Source organism: Camelus ferus, chromosome 26, assembly GCF_009834535.1.
Source record: "Camelus ferus isolate YT-003-E chromosome 26, BCGSAC_Cfer_1.0, whole genome shotgun sequence".
Taxonomy (NCBI): Eukaryota; Metazoa; Chordata; class Mammalia; order Artiodactyla; family Camelidae; genus Camelus; species Camelus ferus.
This window is the reverse complement of record NC_045721.1, coordinates 19,982,913-19,998,625: the sequence shown is the minus strand read 5'-3', so window position 1 is coordinate 19,998,625 and position 15,713 is coordinate 19,982,913.

Genomic DNA, 15,713 nt, shown 5'->3' with positions numbered 1-15,713 from the left:
AACATGTTAGCACAATTTTACCCAATTCATTTGAGATATCCTGACTCATCACGAAGCCCTCCTTGCTGCTTATGGCTCTCAAAATATTTAATGAGTGCTGTTTTTAGGGAAAAATAATAATTTCCTTTTATTTGAATTAACTAGGTATGTTCAGTTTTCCCTCCAATCTATTTTACATACAAATTTACGACTTATTCTATTCAACTTGATTAGTGGGCACTAGATAATATTTTCACTACCAGAGGTTTATGCTACCATCTTATTCAAGGTATAAACTTCTTCACAATGTAGTCTGAGATGTGTCTAATTATTACACTTAGTGTCTCCCCTCAGTGGCTAAAAATATTTAATGGGGCTTGAAAAATAATTACATTGTGTAAAAATACTCCAAGTTGCAAAATATCTTCCTATAAAAAATATTAAAGTGTGGGTGAGTGAGGGGTAATGGAATTTAAGCTAAAAGCAACACTTACAAGGAGATTGTAAATCCAGGACCTGAATCAAAAGGAACAAGGTTGTATAGCAAGAAATAAATATGAAGTTGAAGACTCACTGGCATTGGTAAATATTTTTCAAATATTCATGATACAAGTGACTTTTTTTTAGAGCTAAAGAAAGAAAAGTTAGTGATCTCTGTGTCATTGGAGGATAATTCATTTGTTTTTGGTACTTTTATCATGTTCAAGAAACAGGATTAATTCTACATTGTATATTTTAAAGCTTTGCCAGGGTAATTAACTTGGACTTTGCAGCCAGTAACATTATCTGGTTCTATTTCATCACATTTATTTGACCAAATTTAATGTGAAATTTAAAAAAAAAAGGTAAAATATTTTCTTAGTTAGCCCACTAGTTTTGTTTCTCTTCCTTTATTTCTTTTTTAAACCTTGTCTGTATTTATTGCAAATGTACTTAAATTTTCTGCATTTTATTTGACACAATAAGGGACAAAGAGAGCAGTTTCTATTTCTGTATGTATTGTCCCCAGATGGGAATTCCAGTCAGTTTAAGCCGCAACTGATCTTGCATGGTTGGCCACCATCGGTATAAGGCTCTCTTAAGCATCTCCATTTTCATTCTCTTGCCTCCTTTAGCAACTACATTTGTGTAGTTTGACACGTTAATGCTGGAAACTAGTTTTTCTCTGACTAGTATGCCTAGGATCTATAGCAGATAAATGAAGTCAGATTTGTTTCTAACTCTGTATCGCTGCCAAGTCCCTGATGTGAATGCCTATCTTTTTATCATTCCAACCTAAATTTCAGCTTTTTATAAGCATCTTCTTTTTCCCAGCATTTTGCCTTTGCACTTGCTGATTTAACGTGCTTTTCACTTGGTATCCTCAGCTTTCCTTATAAATACAGTTTTTGGAAATGTTGCTACATTTCACTAACCTCTTTTGATTCCAGTGGACCTATCTGCTTCCTCTCTCTAAATTTCCCTTGTGTTTCCTTTTGGTATATCAGTTTGTAAATCTAAGATGTCAAGTTGGATGTCGGAGTTTTTTTTCAGTCCGTACGTATATTAGTCACTATCTTTGAAAAATTAACAAGTGACTGATCTACAGGTTTGGGATCCAAAAACCTAGAAAGTTATTTATATATTGGCTTTTTTTGTTTATTTATTTATTTTTACCAAATGGCTCTACTGTGACTCTTAACTGTCATGCAGAGTTTTTTCATTGGTTTGCTTCGGGTGTATTCAGTTTTGACTTGGAGTGATATTACATTATGCTTTTTTGCATAATAGTGCGATATTATCTTGTATTTGAACTGAAATACATTACATTATAGTCTCATAATCAGAACTTAATCCTCTTTTTTTTCTCTCTCTCCGTATATATGACTTGTGATCACTTCTGCTTTTATAAATTTTCACGGCAGTTAGGAAACAACGCTCTGATGTGGCTTAGGTATCTTGTGCTGTTGCTATTTGGGCAGAGAGGTCACTTATTTATAATTAATCAGTTTCAAAGATATCTGTTTATAAAAATTTTGTTTTAAAAAAATACTTACATATTTTTGTTCTCAGAAATTGGATCCAGACACAGATTTGAAGAGCAATAGAATTTAAGGTAGTAAGCCACAGTCCATGGCCAGAACAGTAAAGCTGACAGAAAAATTACAAGCCATTTCTAAATATCTGTACTCTTGCATGAACATAGCTAAATACCGATTGCAGAATATTGTTGTGAATAATTAGGTGAAAAGCTAATTTGTATGGTTATCTTCCCATTATTTAAAATAACAGTATTTTACATATTTTCCATTAACTGTATTAATCCTCTTTCCAAAATGAACAAGTTTATGATATTCTACTTTATTAAAATGTGATGCCTGGAACTTGCTATCTTTTATACTTATACCCTCCAAATAACACTTTATTACAGCCCCAGAGTCGTTTTATGTACATAAAGCATACAAAAACCCAGCAGAACCTCCATGATGTTTTATTATTAAGCCCAAGATTGATGGGTTCAGTTTTTAAAATACGGGGCACAAATGCATTTTGCCATTAATATGATGTACTATGAAGGACTGGAAGATAATTCTGAGACAGAGATCCCTTACACACACCAAACAGATTTATCCATCCATCCAGTGCACGTATATTGAGTGCTGCTCCATGCCAGAGTCCAAATATGATCACGCAAAGCCTCAGTCTTTCGATTTTTCTTCCTTACGTGGGAATCCAGTATGCAAGGCAGGTACATCTGGAGTTGCTCTGGTTGGATTGGAGACAGGGTACCCCTTGCCCCCCGTCTTGCTACGTAGTCCTCCACCGGTAGCCTTGTCCATAGCAGAAGACTCTACATTCCAGGTGTTTGAAAAACAGTTTTAAACAAATGGTTGTGCAATAAATACCTTAAAATGAATAACAACATAGACATCAAAAGACAGGAAAAAAAAATACACCTGCCTCAGATCTATTTTGCATGTGAACATAATGATTTATTTAAATGTCTATGTTTATTTAAATTTGTCTATGTACCAAAGCCTAATCTACTCTCTTGGAGCTTTGCGATGAAAAAGGCACCTGCTCCTCTCTGAGTAACCCCTTGTATTGGTGAATCGCACCTTCTTTTCTTCCTTTGTTAGAGGCATGTAGAAATTGTGTTTGGTGTCTTTATTTGGGCCCCCAAAGACCACGAGGATCTAACGTGACAAAGGCATGCAAATGAATTCTCTGTGTCTGCGTTTATTAGCTGGTGCTGTTCCACAAGAAAATGCTGTAAAGAAAGGAACCAAGTTGTGGGGTTTTTATTTTACTGCACAGTTGCCGTTAATTGACTGAAAGCGTGAAAAATCAGAAATTCCTAAACCTGTTCTCTTGCTCACTGGAAACACTGGAGATGTCTATGGAATATTTTTGCCTCTGTGGCATATTTGAGATGTGAGACACATGAACAATGTGAGGGCTTTTAGGTCAGAATCACTCTGCATCATAGATGCCATTATCTGCTGATTTAGCTGGGTTGAAAACTGCTGAAAAATAATCCTTTTTGTGCCCTTGTCACTGGCTTCAGCCTAGAGTTATAGAAAATCAGCTCTACCTGAGTCAGATAATCATTACAAAACGAATTGTGTTCCTGACTCGATGGAAGTAATTGGGGGAAAATATTTGATGGGTATGATGAAAATTATCTTAAGTTAAAGCTTTCTGGTACATAAAAAAGGTACTCAGTGCCGCTAATAACTGAGCCAGCGGAGGCATCGGCAAATTATCCTTCAAACTGAATGTAGGCGGTCACCTAAAACGCATTTCTCGCCCCCCCTCCCCTAAACTGAATGTTCTCCTTTTCCTGGGCGCTGGCGAGGGGCACTGGGTTCATCCCACCGAGGTCACCCCCGCAGCCTGGGAAGCTGATTACCCAGCAGGCGGTGCGGTTCCAGCAGGGAAGTCAGAATGGTGCTGACTGTTCCCTGGGGAGGGACATCCTGTAAAAACACCAAGGTTGAGAACTGTCATATTCACAGCAGTAGGTGCATTTTCCTCAGAAATTAATGGAGCAAGCTGGGCAAAAATGTTTTTAAGCTACATCTTCCCTAGAGTAAGATGCAAATTCAAAGCTCTTTTGAAGCCCTGGAATGAAAGTTAAAGATAAGACTTTTTAGTTTTTTGACATTGATAATCTAGGCAACCCTAGCACAAGGAATATTAAATTGAAATGCCAGATGAGTGGGGTAGGTGCGACGCAGGCTGGCTCAGAGTGCTGTCACCACCCGTTCTGGACCCCATTTGCCTGTGACACTTAGAGGATTATTGGGAGTTTTCTGTATGTTTCTTCTCCTGCAGAGCTATAGACAAGAAGGGTGATCCGATTATGACTGGCATATTTTAGGGTTGCTAAATACCTTCACTGAGTGGCTTTGACCCTGAAAGTAACAGCTGGAAAGGAAGCAGTCCCAGCCTGGGGGAGGTCGCTGTTCAGTGTTCTGAAGGGTTATGGGGGGTGAAAGCAGTGTTACTTTTCCCTACACAGCGTACAGTCATTTTAAATTATACATCCCATTCAAGAGAGGTAAGAGAGAATAATGTGCTAGACTTAAAAGAATGTACAGCTCATTTTGGAGAACTCCTTGTTAAACCTTCTCCAAGAAGGTGCCCATAAATGTTTTGAATGTGTTGGTCATGCCCACAGTAGAGGTTTCTGCCGCTTCAGAATTACCTCTTCTGTCCACGTGGTTAAGAAGAGGAAAAAACTAACACAGAAGCCCTTTCTACCTTAGATGTATGTGCTTAAGGACAGTTCTCTGGCTGGGACTTGAGCACTTATTTCCAAAAAGTAGTATGGTAATCCTAAATGCTTATGTGTGTACAGTAATCACAATAGTTCGTGGGTGGACTCCACCTTCCAGAAATGCACAGACTCGGGGTTCCCGCATCATCCCGTACATCTGAAGAGCTGCAGAGCTTCTGTATGTTTTGCTTCATTTTACCAACGAGAAAATTGTGGTTTGCAGAGGTTTGGGTAGTTTTCCCGAGAGGAAACAGAAAAACCTAACTACTTTGGTATCCATTCATTCCTTCATCCATCCATTTAATCACTTTATCAATAAACGTTTCTTAAATTCGCTACATGTCATTACATGTTTCCTTCCATCACAGGCTAGTTCTGGGCCCTCAGCAAGTCCCCAAATTCTTTGGTGATCTAGTTACCTCAAATAAAAATTAAAAGGAGAAAAAGGCCTGAAAATGGGGGATTTTGATTAAGTGATCTTTTGAGAAGCCTTCTTGCTGCAATATTTATACTTCCTTTTTTTTTTTTTTTTTTTTTTTTTTTTTTTTAATATTTCCCTCTTCCCATTATCTTGCTAACATACCCTTACAAGATCTGGTTCTCTCTCACTTATGTTTATTTCACCTGGAAGTTCAGGAACCATTCAAAATTAATTAGGTGAATTTTCTTTTGTATATTTTCTGATAAAATATTTGAAATACACACACACACACACACACACACACAGAGAGACTAGACTCATATATATTATCTCGATCTAGCTAAATGACTTTTCCTTTTCCAAGTACTCAAGGCCACCCAAAACATGATCTGACGGTTACGCCCGGATAGAGCCTTTTTTTTTTTTTTTTAAAGTGAATTGTCTTCTCTACATAAAGTATCTCTATCAGGACTTGAAATCTTCAGTCACCAAACTGCCTGCCAGCAGGATCAACCAAAAATTTAGATCTAGCCAATGGGAGAGCAGCAGAGCAAGAGCATCTGGGTGTGATCCGTCGTCGCTGGTGATGCTTCCAGTTACTCATACGTATTTGTATATCCTGAATCATGTGAGCATTTACAGGGAGGAGAGCAGGAGTCCGCAATTTTGGTTTTATATGTTTTGAGTGTGGGTTTAGAGTTTTCGGTTGTTTTTTTTTTCTTAACTAGCCTAATCATCCCTCTGCCCTTTTACAGAAAGACAGGGTGGTCTATTTAAATCATTAATGATAGAAAAATATTTGCAGCTTGTACACGAGAAATGGACAGGGTTATATTAAAAGTTTCCTCCAAACATTCCATAAAAATTATAATCATATCAATTAAATGCTAGTGGCAAATATTTCAATTATCCTTAACGGAGCAGAGCTTATAAACGAGCATATTGAGAGACGACTGGGACTTTATGTATAGCCATTCTCTTCAGAAAGCAACAATTATAGTTTCGCTCATGAAAATCAGTCCATAAAATGCAAATGTGCTACAAGCTTGGAGTTTATTTTAATGTAACATTATCATAGGGTATGACAATAACCTCACTAGTTCCTTCCAAAAAGCTATAAAAACAAAAATTTAGAGGCATATATTAGTATGGTCTTTCATTAAAATGTCATTGTTAAGTGGACTCAGAATTCCTCGTGTGATTGCACGGCTTCTCTTTGCTGCCCTAATAGATTTAGTGACGTGACTACACCCCCACTGTCTCAGACATTCTTTATTGGCCAACAGCAAAGATCGCAATGCCCGTCCCAAACTTCCACACTGCCCATTCACATGTGCGAGCTTCTGGTTATAATTGTTATTAATTTTAATCATTGCTTTTAAAAAACACTCGGGCCATTTCCAGAAGACAGATCAGTTGATTCATTCTCTCGGTAAAAGAGCATTCTTTTTCTTCCACACACTTTCTTTAAATAATATCAAGAGATTTAAATTTAGATATCTGAGGCTCCCACTTGATGCCATGTTATTAAAACATCTGCCTTTCCAGAAGCCGTTCTGTTCCCTGCCATTCCACACATCCTTTTCTACTTCACCAGACAAAATTGCCCAATCTAAATTTCAGCTCAAGTGTCTGATGGTTTTCATGCTGAGCTCAAATTGTTAATGCTTCCCTGAGAGAATAGAATTGAAACGGGATTTAATCTAAAATAACAAAATAGAATAAAGGTTTTACATATAAATAAGTAATGTCCTGCACATTCTTATGCAAGTTTTTCTTTTCCAGATTTGGCATGTAGTGGAGGGAAATGCCACATAGCAGAGACAGAATTTGACTGGGTGGCAGAGTCCATTCTGAATAAATGAATACTCTGTGTTGCCTGCCATCCAATTAATGCACTTTGTTGAAGCCAAATTTAAAATTGTTTTTAAACGCTATTCCTAATATTAACTTCTAATCATTTTAAACAGTGGCATTTTCAAGTATCATGTTAGATACCCATTATGAGCGTCTTGGAGACTGCTCCTTGGAATGGGAGATAACATCCTCCTTGGTAGACGTGTCACAGGAGGCTCACACTTAGAACCAGGCACTCTCTTGTAGAACCAGACGCTTCAACTGACTACACATCACAAAGCAAATGACAAGTTACCTACACGTTTTGGAGCAGGATTTTGGAGTGAAACCCCATCGTCTTTGCCAGAAGGAATTAAAAACCTTTCTTTCAGTAAAGTGATGATTGTACCAGAGCTGTCCGTCTGTCGAGCCCCTCTGTCTTCCTTTCTCTTAAAAACATGGCCCTGTATTCCATGCTCTTAAGTGTGATCTTTCTGTTAAAAAACAGAAGAATCATCACGCTGTGTGGGAACATTTAGTAGGACTCATTTAATGTAAAATCATGATTTGTCCTACTTTGTTGACATGGAAAAGATAAATATTTTTGGACCTGTTCTCTGTGTATGTATGTATGTATATTTTTTCTTTTTCTGAATAGATTTTAAATGGTACAAAAATTGACATTTCAGGATGTAAGTTCATTTTCTTCAACTATAATGTGAGAAGAATAAAACTGCTCTACCTGCCCTCAGACAGTGGGTGTGAAGTCACATGGGAGAGAGTATATTTCGAAAGTGCTGCATAAAATTCTGAGCTCTGTGTTGCTGTACATTTTCAGCTATTCCCTGGCAGTCACAGTGACCCATAACACATACTTACATTTCGTTAACATCACTTTGTGATCATACAAACAAAATTAAGCTACAGTTAATTCCAGTATTCTAACTGAACCAGCTAAGTGTTTATCCACAAAGATCCTACACAGAAACCCAGGTCAATTCCTAGTAAATGAATTGTGGTGAAATCTAGCACATTTATTTAAAATGTCTGTTTTCTCTCCCTCTTTACTATCCATATAAAAGAAACACACGTAACATGTTTTATTCATTCGGATTGCAACCTGGAAATAGCTGCTCTGTAGCAGGTTACAAAAAGTGTGAGATTGGGAGCACAAAGCTTATATATGTGTCTCCACTTATAAATAAGAGGAAAATGTGTGTTTAACAAACTAGGTTTAGGTTGGGCAAGACTACAACCAACCTAATCAGTAAATGGAGAGAGAGGTTCATCTTTTATTGACACTTGCTATTAATGTTTGATGCCAACCAAACATAACATTCAGAGTTAATTTAATTATATAGGGACATTTTCATGCAGGCCATATCATTATACTATATATATATATATAAAGAGGGCATTTTATTTGTGAATGAATTGATAATGTTATCCTAGAATACATGTCCACTATTGGACAACCATATATTATATATATATATATATAAACATTTATTTTTATGTATACATACACGTATATTTTTCAACAACTATGATTGGTTGTATTGCTTAAATGGTGGCTGTTTTTATATTTTTCTGCCAAAATTAACATACATGTATAAGGAAAGCAAAATTCCCAAACTTTGGGTGTAAGTTTAAAAATTAAATGAAAGTTTTCTGTATACGTCAATGACAAGGGTGATAGATGTCATCAGCATTATCTCAAGGATAAAAGGTGAGGGAACTAAGGATTCAAAACTGAAAACAAATATTTAAAGTTGGAGATTTTTCATATGATAATAGTTGTCATGAAACTAAAACTGAAATAAAACTGACTTAGAAATTCTCCATGAGAAGTTAACATTAAATAGTTAAATAGAAGTATGTCTACTTTAGGATAAGCCTTTAGGAATTTTTTAATTAAGAGTTTTCGTGAGGAAAAAACCTAAAAATATTTTTGTATTTTTCTTTTCCTAGGCTTTTAAAAATAAAAGGTATTGTTTGTACATCAATATCCAAAGTAATTAATATCCATAATCTACCTGTAACACATTCACACAATATAGAAATGGACCAAATAAAAAGCAGAGCTTCCCACCACGTACATCTCTCTTTGTCAGAGATAATGCTTACCATCTAGTATTCATCCTTCTAGGCTCTTTTTCCTAGGAATTTATGTCTTAATGTGACATTCCATCTTGATCTCTTTTTTCAGATTTCATAGTTTCCATTTGTCTGGATATCAACACTGCAGGGTATTAAAGGTGTGGATAATTTCTCACCTTCACAAACATGTTTAGATAAATGTTTCCATGTATGGAGAGAAGGAATAGGTGTGACTGTTTGCTGTAACCCATTCTTATGTTCAACGATCTTATGGAGTATTTATTATTCTCTCAGTTTGTACGGGGATGAGACTAAGACACAGAGAGGTTAATTAACTTGAATAAAGCAGCATAGCCAGAAAGTGGCAAAACTGGGCCGTCCAGCTCTGGAACCCATGCTCTCAGTGACACTTAATTCCACAGAACCCCTGCTGCACTACTGACTGTGAAGGGTTGGCCACATTTCTTCTCTCTAAGCATCAGTCTCTTCATGTGTGAAAGGAGAGATCATGATTCTCTGTGTCTAGTGCAGCGGACGTGCTCAATAAAGGTTAGCTATCATTATTCTTATAATGAGTTTGATATTTATGTTCACACCTTCTTACTGAAATGCCTAAAAAAATCCCTAGAAGCAGTGTTCCTGGGTGACAGTGTTTCAAATGCTGGTTAGCGATGAAAAGGTATCAAGCCTGCTCCAAAAGAGATGAACATCAAAGCAACCAGGAAGCATTGATGGGCAATCAATCCTCAAGGCAGTCAAACTGACTGCCTTCCCATTATGGGGAAAGCTGTGATGGCTATCTTTTAAAAAGCAAGCAAGTTTCTCCTTTCTACGTCTAAGTTGAAAATCATGCTATACATTTATCTCCACACCATCGCTTTGTTCATCAACATTAAGCACTATTTGCTTTAACTTCCATATCCTGTAAGCTTTGTATTTATGCAAACAGTTTCCACATGGAGTTTCACCGTAATCCACTATTTTGTTTCCTCATCATTAAACCCAGAGGAGGTGAGTAGCTGTGGTGGGAAGTTCCAAATGCACAGGTAGAGACTGTAGAATTGCTGGGGAGAAAGTGTGATTGTTTCAGATTGTACTTTCCTAAATGCGAGGCATTGGTCTCTTTTCTTTTCCTTTATACATTCACTGAAGATGCAACGTCAAATAGATACTTCGTTGATGACTGCAGAAAATTCTCAACCTCCCCAAAAGGTTCTCTAACTGACATGAAAGATATTCTCACCTTTGTTTTTTGTTGCTTTCACTTTTACCAGGTAGTTCCTGTAAGATCTATTGGATGTTTTGTGTCTCTGTATTTTGCCAGTCTTTTATTTTATGTCTGTACAATTTACCGTTCTTTAATTATATCCCCATCTATTGACTAAAATCTCAAAGCAGCAGACATAAATAAAATGGAGAAAGGCAAGGGCCATTCACAAGCACTGACTCTTCCTGACATATGATGTTCAAATACCTGGAGTATGAACCATCCACCTTTTGTACCATGAAACAGAGTATTCCAGGTGCTAAAAATAAGTGTCACTATTTTGGGTGTGTGTTATTGCCCTTTTCAGGCAAAAGCAGAAAAATTTTACAACAAATATAAAACTACGACTGGAAGTGGGGCTAAGTCTAAGTGTAAAGAGAATTGGGGGCTTCTACTGGGAGAATCAACCATCAGGTTGAGACTGGACAAATGTTCTCCAGTAGTTTCAGAGTGAATTGTCCAGAACCCATATCTGTCTTGACAGTTAATACTGCTTTTGAAAAGGTATTTTTTTTTAATTACTGTTTTTACAGCTTGAGACTGCTGTGACACTTATCTACAGTGAGAGGTATAATTTTACCATTTGTTGTCACAAATAGGATGTTCATTCACACTATGATGCTAATTGAGTGAACCTCATCAGAAAGAAAGGCAGCAACAACCATAATCATTCCGTGGATTAAATCCTTAGTGGTAATGAGGTGGAACTCTTTCAAACTCACCTGCAGGTCTTAGAAATAATTCTGCAAGAAAGTCTCACCAAAATATATGTTAAGAATTAAAAACAAAAGTTGTGGAATACCCTTGGCTGATCTCCACCACAGGTAATTTTGATTTAAAGTTCAATTGCAAGCTAATTGCTTTTCTAGCTACAGATAAATTTTCCTAGATGTGGTTGTGCTACATATATCGTGTTGATATTTTATGTTTGATTTGGCTCTTCTGCTCACGTCCAAAGAAAGGTGATGGAAGTTGCATGAGCACAAGTCTTGGCTGTGCTATTCATCTGATTATAAAAATCCTCCCAACTTCTCTTTGAAAAGGCTATGCAGGAATTGTTAGGTGTGACGAGCAGTTCTTTATTAGCAAAACCTTCCCTGCCTTCCAATGATCAGTACCAAGCTCTCCTTTCTGTGTAGTCAAAGCTTGTCTTTGGCACCTTGATTTTTTTTTTTTTTTTTTTTTTAGTTTATTTCCTGTGCATAGAATACTTATTTAGAGCAAAATGAAAGGTTCACAAACTTTCAACTGTCTTCAATTTTCTGTTTTTTTCAATTAGAGGTTAGCATCTGTACGTTTTTATTTTTTATGTTTCTTTTTCCTTTTTAACTTTAAAGGATCTGACTCATGCTTAGAACGCAGCTTGTTTTGTTACTTCCCAGCCCTTGCGTGTGTGCCTGCGTGTGTGTATTTTATCCCAGCTAGTTATAACCTGATAACCTGATTTCATACTGTGCTTTAGCACAACAATACAGTCATCAAACTAAAGCAACACAGTGAGCGGTCACATTAACCGTCATTTTGCTTGATCACTCGGGAGAGATTAAATTTATTCATTTTTACTATAGATAATCAAATATTAAAACATGTTAAAGGGAGGTAGAGCTATTGAGCTGTGGCACGCTCATTGCCAAAACAATATCCTATGTGCGATGTGTAGTGCTTCCTGGCAAGATGTTTGGAGGAAATTTCATCAGGTCTTTTTGCTTCTCATTTGCATTCGGTTTATCTAAAGTGAAATCCATTCAATTTTATTGAACTGTAATTCTAGTAATTTACAATATTTACATGCTGCGGTCAGATTGAAATCAGTCCTTAATTCAAATTCAATCTAAATTTACTGCATAGTAATTAGGGCTTTGTAACTGACACTAGGGGCCTATTGATTTAATGAAAAACTTAACCTTACAGTAAGTGTTTAATTAGTTGCTGCAGTAGATTCTGTTCTGTCCTAAATTGTGGACTTTAGAGAATCAGGTACTAATTTAAATTACACAACTATATAAAGATCAGAACTAATTTTTTTTTTTTTACATGTAGCCTAACAGATGAATTAATTTCTTCCTCTTTGAAAGGATAGGGGAAAGAGGCAGTAATGAAAGTAATTTCCTACTCTGCCTAATTCTATGTAAGGCCGGGCTAGCTCTCCTGGAAATGATTACCTACCTCTGTTAAATATTGATATAAAGAGTTATGAAAATTAAAAGTCAATGAGATTTCTTCCAGGATTATTTTGTAAATGGAAAACTGAAACAGTATATACATATCTACTTAGAGCAGAAAGACTCTTGATATAGAAAGAAAAATAAAAGGTTACCCAAAATAAAACTGAAGGTTTTTTTCCCTTAGATAATCAAAAATCGGCAGCCCAGAGCTTCGTTTTTAGCAATCATATTAACTTGTTTTCTAGGTGAGAACTTGAAACAGAAGTTGGAATGAACTGTGATTTTAAATTGCAGTCACTTGTGATCTCTTTAGAAATAAACCTAAACTCAAACTAGTTTCATTGTCATCAGTATTTTATTTCTAATTTATTTTAAGATTTACAGTAAAGTGTTAAAAGAAGGACACTTTTCAACTGAATTTTAACCTGTCTATTATCTGTCAGGTCTATAATTCATTTCTCTTAGTACACACTTGTGTTCTCGAAGCTAGAAATAGTGATGTTTCTATATAAAACTAAGAGATTAATGTCAAAGGAAAGAAGATTCCTGCTTGCCCATTATTCATTACTTGTCTAATTTATATTAGATGTACTAAAGGTACAGTGAAAACAGACTTAAAAAAAAAAACCCGTATCTTTGATTTTCCATCTCGTGAAAAACAGCATTATTTGGAGGCAAAATATATATATATATATATATATATATATATATATATATATTTTTTTTTCAAGTGAAAGCTTTAAATATTTAAAAATAATTTTTCAAATAGTAAAGTAACTATTAAAAACATACTAGGCAGAAAACATGAATAACATCATTATTATATGAAATTGGGAAGGGTCAGTAATGATACAGTTAATTCACTAATGCTGCGTTGATGTCTGATACCGTGGTGCATGAACCAAGCATCCCAGTTTTGATCAACACTGGATTAGCTTTAAAATACGTAAGTTATAACCGCCAAGTGTTATCAAATAAAACTAGATGATGCCTGAATCAGAACACCTGTTTCAAAGGAACCAATTCTTAACTGAAATTAAAAATATTAATTACAAATCTCACTTTCAACAATTTTTATTATAAAATTTAGAGTCCTAAAATGAAGAGAGAAATTAGAATGACACTCCAAAACCCGGGGAGGAGGAAAGCCCTGTAACAGATGTTTGAGTGTGTCTCAGCCTTGATTGTGAAAACATTCTGCAAAAATGTCTTTTCTTGACGATACAGTGGATCCAGACTTCACCACCTTGACAGTACCCCAGACTCAGCCCTCACTCCCCTAGCAGGACAGCAGTACACACCAGGTACAGAAGGCTGAAAACCACACACGCTTCTCTTCTAACACGCCCTGATGAATGCCACACACACAAGCCATATTGCCCGCCTCTCAGAGTGGCCCTCGCTGCCAGCACAGCTGAAATCTGGAGGCTTGCCGCACTCACATTGTCAGCTTAAATACCCAGTAAGGACTCAAACTGGGAATAAGACAAAGTTCCACCGCATGTTGATCCACTTCACTGGCCCCACCAATTAGCTGTGAAGAATATGGCTCATTTGGAAGTGTATATGATAATTCTGCAGCATAACTGAAAATTAGATATATAAAAAAGGAGGTCATTAGCTTGTGCTTGTCTTATCTTCAGCTAAATGAATCGCAGATAAAATCAAATAGGATAAGTTAAGTCTTCTTAAGCTTTTGAGCCCTTTCTTATGTACTTACATTAGATGCATCTCTATAAAGAAAGTTTATAGCATTGCTATTTACAACACCACAGTTAATGTTGTGTTACAGTTTTCATTACCAACCTCTATTTTCAGAGGTGCAAAGCCTTAACATAAAAATGTGTTCTAGGTTAAAAAGAAAAGCAGTGTAGTAGATTACAACCAGAAAATAAACCTAAAGACAGTATCTATGCAATTTTCAAACTATTAGAATCCCAAGATAATGTACAATTACATTGGCACCTGCTATGTGTTAATGAATTCTTATAGATTAAAAACATAATCTTCTAATAGAAAATTAAATGTAATTTATCTCATATGTATACTCTAGAGACATCTGTGTTTGTGAGCGAGAAATTTAAATGTGACTCATTTTTGAGGAGATTTAGCTAAATAAAGAAAATAATGAATTGTCTGCAATTGTTTAAAATCATAATTATAAGTTACTTGCAGTTCATAGATTATGTACTTACCATAAAAAAACATTATGAAGAATATAAAAATGTATAATATAGTGTCTTTGTTCCAGGAAAAAAATTCTTATTGTCAGTTAGAAAATGTAAAACATTTTCAACCAAAGCAGAGTTGTCATGGGATTCTAATATACACACTTGGTTGGACAGGATGATAATAGATTGGCAGTGTTGTTGTTGTTTTTGTTCTTTGACTATTTATTTTTCAATTCTGAACACTGACACTGTTGTGAGCACACCTGAGAAAGATAACCTGAAATACCTGGAGATTTCTGACCTCCCCACAATCTAGAACCCATCAGTTGAGGGCGCAGGGTCCAGAAGACCAAATCTGGGAGACCTCTCTCAACATCTGTCTACCATCATTAGTCCTGGCCCCGTTAAATCCAGACACCTGTACATCCCAGAAGGATGTTCAGGGAAGGGAAATGTGGTACTCAGCCTTGGTGAACATCTCTTGCTGGGAAGACCTGCCTCTGGGGAACAATACGGACGTAAAAAAATTTCCCACTCTGGTAGTTTGGCTCCTGAAACTCTAGGGATAATGTTGACTTCTCAAAGTTGTGAAAATTTCTGGTTCCAATCAAAGAGAATTGAATTGCATCCTGAGCTGGGCTACTGTAAAATGATCACAGAAGGTCATCTCACATGGACTGTTAGGAAAGAAGGCTGTGGAACCAACCTGAGCTCTGCAGGTAGGCAGCTGGCAGATTTTTGGCTTCGCCATTGAGCCTCTGCTTGACATCTCTGAAGTCTGCTTCCTTTAAGTGGGAAAGTGATACTTACCTGGGGACCGAATTTTGGGTGATTTTGGGGACCGAATGATATTTTATATGCACACCACGTACTAAGCGCTCTGCAGATAGACATGGTGCTGATCGTTGTTTTATTCACTGTCAGAACAACTGGCGAGCGTTTGGCTGTGAGTTCTTATGCTTCCGTCGGGTTGTCTCCAATCTTCCCTATCTCTGACCCCCCGAATGCTCAC